This window comes from Hemicordylus capensis, chromosome 1, assembly GCF_027244095.1.
Source record: "Hemicordylus capensis ecotype Gifberg chromosome 1, rHemCap1.1.pri, whole genome shotgun sequence".
NCBI classification, from domain to species: domain Eukaryota; kingdom Metazoa; phylum Chordata; class Lepidosauria; order Squamata; family Cordylidae; genus Hemicordylus; species Hemicordylus capensis.
Window position 1 is genome coordinate 156,530,756 of NC_069657.1, and position 11,526 is coordinate 156,542,281.

The 11,526-nt window shown below is 39.6% G+C and overlaps 1 long non-coding RNA gene across 2 annotated transcripts; it reads left to right on the plus strand.

The window, feature by feature from the left end:
* Positions 1-2,974: 2,974 nt before the first annotated feature.
* LOC128340274 (uncharacterized) lies at positions 2,975-9,594 on the plus strand. Of its 2 annotated transcripts, XR_008313571.1 has the most exons (4): positions 2,975-3,429; positions 3,520-3,905; positions 5,408-5,552; positions 9,377-9,594. It is a non-coding gene; the product is annotated as an uncharacterized LOC128340274 (long non-coding RNA). The 2 variants fall into 2 exon arrangements; XR_008313570.1 differs by having other exon boundaries at positions 2,975-3,905.
* Positions 9,595-11,526: the final 1,932 nt, after the last annotated feature.

Consider the following 11,526-nt stretch of genomic DNA (forward strand, 5'->3'; position numbering starts at 1 on the left):
GAATTGGGAGTGTTTCGATTCAGATCTGAATCGAAACACCAAAAATCCAAATTTCACACCCCTACACTTCTGGTTCACTCTTTACAGGAAAGGAAAGGCTGTTACTGCCTGATCGTTACACCAGGAAGCACAGTATTAGGAATTGTACACTTATGGATGGAGATCTCTCCCCAGCATCAACAAAATCTGTGAGAAAGGCAACAGTTTAGGAAGATTGCTGAATGAAAGAATTTTGTGTGTGAAATCTCTCACATTGGTGTATTCTCCTCTTCCTTAACTAACTCGGTTTGATGACTTATCTCCTTGATTTCATCCCTTTTATTAATTACTCTTGAAAGTATATCCTTCTGCCCGGTCCAAAATTCTTTTACCAGAATTATTTTACTGTTAATTTATAAGCTGAATAAGTAGACAAAAAATGCAAATGCAACATATAACTACTGCTAGCATTTTGTGCACATAATTATAATATAATATAATATAATATAATATAATATAATATAATATAATATAATATAATATAAACAACATGGTCATTCATACCCTAATTATTTCCTCAGGTAATAAACAAAGATAAATGTTCATATTTTTGATCAAGTTAATTGCTAATTTAATTATTGAATAATTAATTCTTGATTGGCATTTTTAAAGTACTGCTACATTTATTAATCTGTCAAGTAACTTAAGTGAAATATTTTTGTATTATTCTATTTTTATTCCATTTATTTATTGCCAATATAATTATTTGATATTTCATTATATATATATTGGTGGATTTACGGGGTTTATTGTATTTTAGACATGGATGAGAATATTCTTTACCCCCTGGTTTTTTCCCCTCTGTGTTAGATTTTCTTTCTTAGTTATATTAAGAGGGAAAGAGTGACAAGACATCTAAAAAGAGAGAAAGCAAGAATTTTCTTCTTTACACGAAACTCTTTTAAAAACACAGTGGCTAATATCCAGACTAGTAGTGCACTGGTATGGCAGTGTCGACATCCAAATACCACCATGCCATTACACAAATGAGGGACGGAAAGGGCAATTTTTGATGATCTCCCCTTCCCTTTGAAGGCCACTGTGCATCACAAAAATATGTCCCTGGGGGTTGTGTGATGCTCAAGGACATATTTTTGTGATATCAGTGGAATTCAAAGGGAAAGGGAGATTGTTAAAAATCATCTTTTTTCCTGTTCACATGATATGCTGGTCTAAGACCAAAATAAAGGTGATTGATTGACTACTCACATTATGGTGAAGGGGTGATCTGAATGTTAGCACTGCTGTACCAGCGCAGTGCTAGTCTAGATCTCAGTCAACATGCGTGTTGCCTAATTAGGATGAGGTTAGGTTCAGGTTATGTTGCCTGGTCTATTAATTTTTTTTAAGCTATAATAATTAGATCAAGAACTTCATTTATGTTTTTGAATGAACTTAAAGTTGTTAATGGCCGATTTATCCTTTTAAAAGAAATTATACATGGAATTAATATTATCTTTGTAAATATATATGCCCCAAATCACTCTCCATGTCTTTTCTTCAAGTTATTTATAGCAAAGTAATTTAATAAAGTATATGAATTTCCACCAGGTGTAGTTCTGCTTGCTTGGGGATTTCAAGGAGGTAATGAATCCTAATTAAGATTGCACATCTAAACCATGAAGGCCTTTCTTACATAATACTTTCTTACATAAGAGGGTATTTTTAAGGTACTGAAGTATTGTAGCTTACTGATGTGTGTTATTTTCAAAATTCTAGGGAGGAGGATTGTACCTTTGCACATAAAAACTACTCTGGAACGAATCTGTTATTGTCCATTCCTAAGATATGCAAGCATTTCCTGAAAATCCAGGCAAGAAATAGAACTTTCTCAGATCATGCACTTTTTCTGTACAACTAGAAGCTGACTTTAAAAATGCATTGAGGTCATTCACACAAGTGAAAACTGTGTTCTACCCAGGTTTGGGAGTTGTGTGTGCTCTCAGTTTACGGTTGTGTGGATAGCTTTTCCTCCTACCTTAAACATTCTTTTAATATATGAAAATATATATAAATCAAAGGATATTAGACACTGAATAGTTCTTTCAGAAAGTTAAACTGCCAAAAGTATCAGAGAAAGAAAAGTATTATCTGAATAGTCCTGTTACAGGAATAGTCCTGTCAATGAAGATATGTAAAATGATTAAGAACTTTAAAAGGAATGAAACACCAGAATACTCAAATTCATGTTTTACGATGATGATGAATATTTCTAAACTGCTCTTCAACAAAATTCCCAAAGCAGTTTACATAGAAAAATACATATATAAGGTGCCCTGTCCCCAAAGGGCTCACAATCTAAAAAGAAACATAAGGTAGACACCAGCAACTGCTAGTGGAGGGATGCTGTGCTGGGGTTGGATAGGGCCAGTTGCTCTCCCTGTCCAGAGGCTCAAAATGGGCCTTCCCATTCCAGTAAGGGTGGGGGGAGCCCCCATCACCACCCCCAGCCACTTCCATGACCACCGCTGCCACCAGCGGTAAATCTTTACTTTCCTCCCATCCCAACTTATTATTTAAGCCCCCTGGTCCCTCGTTCCCCTGTACTGGTAAAGGGGAATCCTTACCGGATTCCCCTTTACCAGTATGGCTCTGAAACCACCACCCCTGAACCAGGCTCTAATTTGAGCCAAACTGGGCCTTGTTCGGTTGTGCACAAAACTGGATTGGACCCATTTTGGCTCATGTCCAGTTTGACTCAAACTGAACTGGGTTTTCCAGTGTTGTGCACATCTCTAATGAAAAATGCCATATGATCCAAACAAACTTGAAACAAGAGAAGATTTCTGGATATGTAAACTTGCTACATTAGCACAACATGACTTAAACCTGGAGGATAACACTTGATATCTCCTAGCAACCGCATAAATATTCCATCCTCTGTTCTTCAACTGTCAGTTAAGTCTAATACCTCCCATTCTCATCAGAACAATTGAAGGAGACGGGAGCTGAAACACTTTGATTTATTACATCTATAGTTCTGCTATAGTTCACTGTAAATTTTTAAAAGTAATTAATAGTATCCTTCTAGGATCCAAAACCTCCCTTTAAAAATCTTGAGGTTATAACATTTAGCAAGAATTATTAATATGCACTGATGATATCAGTTCTGAGTATCATGTCATTTATGAAATATTTGAATATTGATATGATTTCATAATGGATAAATTAGATGTATATTAATGTATTTAATTTTTATTGTTTTTACTTTAATATGTTAAAATATATTTTAGTAAAAATCTATTTTTAAAAAAACTTGACTGCTGAATCTGGGCAATTGGCTTAGCAAAATCAGGCATAGCGACCCAAGGCAATCAAGCAACTCTTGAATGAGAGGCAACATTTTCAGATTAGTATATAGCATTCTACTTGGTTCCTCAGGATCTAGTGGTATGAAATGGGAAAACAGGCTTGGTGAAACATAACGTTAGCTTTGGAGATCTTCCGTCTTCCTGACTGAATGTCCATTCTTTCCCACAGGCCATTGCTAGTATGTCTAGCGCACTAAGAAAAAACCCCAACTACCAATTTTGTGAATGTAGAATATCACCCAAGAGACTCCACTGGTGTAAGGGGAATGATGAGAACCTGCCTAATCATTCCTGAAAAATAATGCACTCTGATTAACTTAATCTTAAAAGTTTGGCAATAGAAAGTATATATTTAAGGAGAGACAGTCTGACTGCATAGCCAGCTTTTCTCAGTAATAGAGCTTAAAAGCTTCAACAGTGATCTGTTATTCTTACAAGAGACGATACAGCTCCCAACAGGTGAAGAACAACGAAATTAATGGATTGGAAAGTCAGAGTCTAATGTATGAGCTCTCAAAAGTCTCCCCAGACTAGCAAACTGATTGTGCATATCCAGTAAGTTACCGCTATCAGGTTTGGGGTGTATCAAGGGAACTGAAAACAAAGGTCAATAAAGCTGCAAACTACCTCCAAGGAGTGGAAGAACATTTCTATAATAAGCTTTTTAAATTGCAAAGAAACCAACATTATTTACACACAAAGGGGGGGGGGGGGCTTTCCTTTAAAAAGAAGGAAAATAAGATAAGAAATAAGCAAGCAAGCAAAAGTCGACAGAGTTCAACTGTTCTGCTGTTAAATCATTTTTGAGTGAATTCAAGTTTCATGGATCATTACAGAGCCAGGAGCAGAATTCCAGGAACTGCTTTAAACTAATGATTCTTCAGTAAATTGTTTTCTTAAGGTTCCCATGTGCTCTTTTCTGGGTCTTTAAAGAAATTCTGATTTATGTCATCTCTCTCTCTCTCTTTCTCTCTCTCTCTTTAATTCAACAACCAACCTTTTAATTGATTGTAATTTATTTCCATTCTTAAAGGCTGGCACATTTCTGAATCCATTTTTATTACGATATAAATGTCACACTGGTGTAGACAGAGTGCTTGCGCCTGCATTTGTTTGCTTTTGGCCAAATTACGTGCTTTTTATATCCAGTCGGAATTGAGTAAATACACCCTGGCCTTATTAAGTTGGTGGGAGAGGTGCTGATTTACATTCACTGGCAAGTGGTGAACTGGAGGCAACTCATTGCTGAATTGACTCCTAATGTGCACATTATTGATTTGTGCTGTATGTAGGAAGGAAACTGGTAACATTTTTATTTTATCTTGTGAATAATTCATACCTGTGTTAAAGCTACGAAATCATATTGGGGAGGCGGGGTAACAGCTGGATTATAGCACCTTCTGTGATGACTTTATGAGTTTCATTTCCATGAATTAAGATGTGTAGATACAGGCCAGCCCTATCTCTTTAATCTGAATAAGGAACTGAACCCATATGTATAGCAAGTATGACTGAAGGAAGCTGACTTATACCTGATCTACACAGCCATTTCTATTTGGCATAGCACAGCTACATAGTACATGCTTTCTGGTCCAACGAGAGCAATACTGAGCATTTATATTAAGCTTTTTCATGCATGCTCAAACTGCTTCACTAATATTATCTCAGTAATTTTGTACAATTAGTGATGGGTGACATCCTCTTGGCTTTCCTCTGAATCTATTTGGTTTCTTCCGGCGGGGTTGTTTTTGTTTTTTAGCTTTCCTAGAGAATGCTCAAAATGCCCCCAAATTTGAGGTTTTTCTCAGGCAGGTCAGAAATGCTTCACTGCCTGTAACCCACTCTCTTCCTAAGGAGTCACTTGGGTCTCCAGGTGTTGTTGGAGATGTAATCCCCACCCACAATGGCAGAAGCCACAAATCCAAGTTTGAAGAGCCCTGTTCTAAGGGAGAAAAACCTGACTCTTGAGAAGGGGGTGGGGGTAACTGATTGTGAGGGAAGTTTTTCTAGTGACCTTTTAAAGGCTGCTAAAATTCTTAAGCTTCTAATATCCATAGGGAGTGCATTCCAGAGCCCGGGAGCAACTACAGACAAAGCCCAATCCCGAGTCGCCGCCAGGCAAGCTGGCAGCATCCATAGATGGACCTCTCCTGATGAACTTAAAATGTGGTCGGGATCATACTGAAAAAGGCGCTCTCTCAGGTAACCCAATCCTAAGCCATTTAGGGCTTTAAAGGTAATTACCAGCACTTTGTATTTTGCCCAGAAACAGTGCAGCTGTTTTAAAACAGGCATTATATGGTCTCTCCATGAAATCCTGGAAACTAATCTGGCTGCTTCATTCTGAACTACCGTATTTTATGGACTATAAGACTCACTTTTTTCCTCGAAAAATATCCGCCAAAATTCAGGAGCGTCTTATATGTTTTAACAGTTTAATATGTTAAAACTCTGAAAAACTGGATTAAAATTAAGGTGCGTCTTATAGTCCGTAGCGTCTTATAGTCCATAAAATACGGTAACTAAAGTTTACGAACAACAAATAAAGGCAGTCCCATGTACAGCATATTACTGCAGTCAAGCGGAGAGGTTACCAGTGAGTGTACCACAGTTTTGATATCATTATCTTCAAGGAACAAACAAAATGATACTCCGAAGGACACTGAAGAGCATTTTCTGTTGGCTGCTTAGGATTTGTAGTTTCCTCTGCCTCCCAAATTGAATCACTTGATGCTGCAAAAGTTCCTGGGAATGAAAATATTCATGGAAAACCTCTGCCTTCTACTTTTTTGTCCGTTTTTTGTATTCCACCCACCCGATATTTTGCTTGGGAGATGGAAAAGTGAGCATATTCCCATTGCCTAGGCAACCAGGTCAAAACTCTTTTCCTCACCACAGTACTGTATGTTGACAGTTTCATTACCCAGCAGCAGTGCAGGGGGGGGGGAAATTCCCAAGTCTGGCTTTAGTAACTCACAAGCATGACTAGTAAGGAAAGAATCAAGATTTGAATGTGTATCCAAAGGCACATTTCATTAAAAGTGATAAAGTAAAAGTGAACAATATTCACACTCACATGCACATCCAGATAATGCAGATATTCATTCATACTGCATTACCTTTAATGGAATGTGCAATCAAATGTGTATCCAAATTCACATTCTGCTTCAACTAATCAACTAAGTGTGACTGAACTGGGGCAAAGCAGAACTGAGCCAGTTGTCTCAGCAACAGGAATGTATATCCCTTCCCTCAGGAGAACCTGCCATTTTCCTAGCAGTTCCACCTTTCAGTTTAGAAAGGTGTGAAAAATCTAATTATCAAAGAAGTTTTGGCTTGAATTTGCAGTGGGTGGGGGGAGAGATAGGGAGGCAAGAGGGATGAAACCACCACAACCACACTCCAATTTGCTTTATTTTGCCACTGCTGCCTGTGTTGTCATGGTAACAATGTCATCATGGAGATCTTCCCAATAAAGAATGTAGCAGTACTGCTTTGACATTCCTAATATAATATATAATATATTCTGAGGGGAATTGCGTAAGGAAAAAGATGGCATCAGCTGCTGAGAGGAGCACTACCACTGCCAGTAAGCTCCCCCCATCACTCCCTTTCTCCTTGAAAATCACCAGAATGTCCCTCCATTTCACTGCCTTCAAGTGGGGCAGGAAATTGGAGAGGGGGCAATTTGGTTCAACCCTAGAAAAATTTCCAGAGATCAAGGGTGCACTTTGGAGCAATAAATGTTCACAAAATGCACATGCTTCCCCATTTTAGCCTGGGACTACTTAATAAAGTGTTTTGTGGGGCTGATAACCCGAGCTCCATATATGTGTACTAACAAGGGCTTCCCCATTCATGTCAAGGAAGGGGAAAACCCAATCCCTTACATATAAATGGGGAAGAATGTGGAGCCAAATTAATGAGAACAGAAAGCTTTCTGATTCAGAGCTTCCAACAACAATTCAAGACACATTTGGTTGGGTAGTTGCAGGGCTATATGAATTAAAGGGCTACATAAGTGCCCCCATACTTGAGCAGTACAGCACAGAACGTTCAGTTTCAGATTTTTAAAAGATCACAAAAGGGAGCAGAAGAAGAAGACAAGAGTGACACTTTTGCAACTGCACATTATACCGCATACACTAACTTAGCAGCTATACTATCCTGGAGGAAGTCTGCACTTTTCCAGCAATGAGGTGTTGCAGTTTGAATGTGGGGGAAACAGGCCCATCTAGAAAGATATACAGTGGGAACTGTTGCAAGTAAAGGGGTGCCCCATGCTTAAAATTAATATAATTTACATAAATTAAAATCAAGTTACCCCTAGAAGATTATTTTAGAGGGAATAGATTATTTAGTTAGTTAACACATTCCTATACCACCCCATATGCAAGTCACTGGGTGGTTCACAATCTAAAAACAAAACAATTAAAACAGTTTAAAATACAGATTAAAAAACTCAAAAACTTAAACTATGAAATGATAAACTTGAAGCCTAACTAAAAAGGTGTGTCTTCAGGGCCTTCTTTAGAACATCGAGAGAAGGGGAAGCTCTAATTTCATTAGGAAGCATGATCCAAAGTCCTGCGGCAAGCCTAGAAAAGGCTGGGTTTTGAATCGCCACCAACCAAGCTGGTGGCAATCACAACCGGATCTCCCCTGGTGATCTCAATAGGCGACGGGGTTCATGAAGAAGAAGGCATTCTTTTAAATACCTTGGACCCAAGCCATTCAGGGCTTTATAGGTAATAACTGGCACTTTGTATGTCACCCGGAAACTTATTGGCAGACAGTGTAGTTCTTTTAAAATGGGTGTAAAATGATATCTTCTGGTAACCCCAGAGACCAACCTCTCTGGTACATTCTGTAGCAGCTGCAGTTAAATGAGCAGGAATCCACAAATTTAGGCTTAGCTCACTAGCTGCCCTTCTTCTTCCTCTTCCTCTTCCTCTTCCTCTTCTGTTTGTGATCACCACCTATCCCCTCTCTTCCCTCAGATCCTTTTCTGGCACAAAGGCAGAGGTCTTAGGAGAGAAGCAGGCCCTCTGTCATTTGCACTGAGATATTGAGGAGGTAAGAAACAGTGGGAGCCCTTTCCTACTTCTCAGAAAGGATTCCTGAGATTTCTTATCTACTCAAAAGTGGCTGTGGAAATGAGATCTCTGATGAGGAAATCTGTGTGGTGCTGGTGTCCTGCTGGCTAGACGACGGCTGGGGACACTCACCACTGGCAAGCTGACAAGTGGATTTGTAGATGCCTGTAAATGAGCTTTGTCTGTTTTTAGTTGAGCTAAATTGTTATCTCTGTTGAACATCCTCAACCTTTCCCTAGTACACCAATACTTTAGTATTTTCAAGAACTGGATTATTAATAATAATTGGTTTAAAGCAATTGGTTAAAAGCAACTGATTGAAAAATATTCCCTCATTAGTTAAATGCCCTTTTTGTACTAGTGATTTTTGAATCTCCACCTCTCATCTTCTCTGTCCCATTTTGCTAAGCTTTTGGGTACAGCCTCCCTGTAAAATAGGAGCATGCAGCAATCAGAATTGCTTTGCCTTTGAGTCATAAGACTTTATTCTCTCTGCTGAGATAATGCTTTACCTGGACTCCTCAGCAAGGTTTTTTATTCAGTTTTTATTCAAGCTTTCCCTGAGCAGTGTCTCCCACCAAGTCAATTGGAGAATTTGCCTGAGCTCCAGCTGAGTTGACCTCTGAGATTCTGAAGTTTAAAATGAAAAGGTTTAAGTTGTGTGGTAGTTTTCAGCAGAGATGGTGAAATTTTACATCTGGAGTTTCCTAAGGAACTAGACAAAATTAAAAAGGGGAAAGTATCTTTGCAAAAAGTTTCTATACAAGGCATCACTCATCTTTAGCTTGTGAAAAGGTTGCTGAGACAATACACTGTGGTTTAACCATTGAAATCTGATTGTGCATGTCCCTGAGCTTCAATCAAATCAAGAGATGTTTGAACTGCAACTTGGTGTGCTAATGACCACTTTGTCCACTTCCTTCATTGTAGGCATCAGGTAGCATGGTTATTCTCTCTCCATTACAACGAAAGTGTTTTCCATCCTGCTGTTAATCTCCAGAAAGCAGGGTAACTAAACCAAAGTCAGTTTGACACAAACGAGGACTCTGGCAGGGAGTAGGCAAGTCCAGTGAACAAAGCATCTGAAATTAAAAGTCAAGCTGTGTGCTGTATATTACTTGTAAATCACTGCAATGCAACATTCCCCATGTAGCATCATTAAACAAAATTGCACCTATTTAATTCTTCAGATCAGCCTCTTCCCCTTCCCCTTCCTCTTTCCTTCTCCATCCGATTATGTGTTGCTCCATGGTTAATGAATAGGGCAAAGAAAATGACATTTGTCAAATTAATCAGAAAAATGGGGCAAGAGTTTTAAAGAAAGCTCAAGCATATACTTAATCAGAGGGCTTCTATGTTTATTAATCATTGTCATTGCAGTTATTATTGATAAATGCTAGTGCTGAGCTTCAGTGGTTCATTCAGATTAACTGAAATGCATTTAGTGTTCCAATGCAATTTAGTCACCATATTCGGAAGCTGGCAACTTCAGTTTTAAATATCTAACTTGCTGCAATAAATTTTCTCTCTTTTTTGTTCAAAACAAAACACACCTGAGAAGCAACTGAACACTGTTTAGCTAAAGACTCTCTGTGTGGACTGATTTCTAAAGGTCCTAATTTCATAATGCTTTATGTTGAGCAAATATGAAAAAAAACCCGGAAGACAGACATTGACAATGCTGTCATAACTGAGAGCCAGTGTGGTGTACGTAATGGACACAGTGTTGGCTTGGACGTGCAAAATCTAGCTTCAAAGACTGAAATCCCGGCTCACTGTCTGATCTTGAGCAAATCACTATTTTCCAGTCTGACCTACCTCACAAGGTCATAGTGTGACTAAAATGGAAGTTTCCCATATCTGCTGCCCTGGGCTATTTTAACAAGCAGACCAAGTATGCATGTTACGTTTCTATTTGGATTGATATTATTTTTAATGTGTCTTCTGTGGTAAACTGCTCTTGGCCTAGCATGAATGAAATGATATAAATGCTTTAAAATGAATGAATGAATGAATGAATGAATGAATTTCCAGTCTTAAGCAGCTACTGGCAAAACTGTGAAATCCCACAAAGAAACTGATATGGGGAATGATTATATGCTTGCTGTATAGCCGGATGCTGCATATTGCTTTAATGTGTACTCTTCACACAGCATCACAACTCACACTGAGCATGCCATCAGCAATCATCCTCTGGAAGCACTGGAACAGCCTAGCCATTGTTTACATGTGGAGGTTCAAGCACACTGAAGCAATTGTGCAACTCCTTCATACTTGACCAGAGCACTTTCAAGGCTAGCTGCTCAACAGCAGCAAAATACTAGGGGTGTTCATGGAACCGGGCCAGTTCGGTCCAGCCCCCATCGAAACACACACACCCCAGTCCGGTCCGGTCTGGTTCTGGACCGGACCGCAAATTTTTTTGGGGGGGTTGTTTTAAATTAAAGTATAATTTAAATACCTTTTGCCCCTTGGGGGGGCTTGCTGAGGCCATGGGGGGGTCCGCACGGGTTCCCTCTCCCCCCGCCAGCCTTCCTCATCACCTCCGCAGCCCGCCACAGCCATGTATCTTAGTATTTTCAGCCCTTTCAGGCCTCTGTGCAAGCGCGCGGCTGCCATTTTGGCAGCCGCCGTGCATGCGCCAATACCCTCTGTTGCAGAGGGCATTGGCACATGCACAGCAGCCACCAAAATGGCCACAAAAAAATTCACGGACTGGTCCGGACCGGACCCAGTGGTCCGGTTCCGGTCTGACGGAACCAGGGGGTGGTTCGGTTCGACCTCGAACCCCCAATCCCCCGGACCAGACTGCCGGACCGCCAGACCGGTCCACACATCCTTACAAAATACCTCCATTCAGGCAAATTGCATTTGAAACATAAACAAACAGCAGGGAAGCAGTCTTGTGGAAACTAACAACCTGAAAAAGCAGCAACTTCTTTACGCCAGATATACAACATCCTAGCTCTGTATCGCAGTGATTAAATTCGAAACAAGGTACTGGAAATGTGAACAGCGGCCTGCTATCCGTGTAGGTACTGCGGTGTCACAATGCAGGAAGTGTGGAAGCACACTTCCGA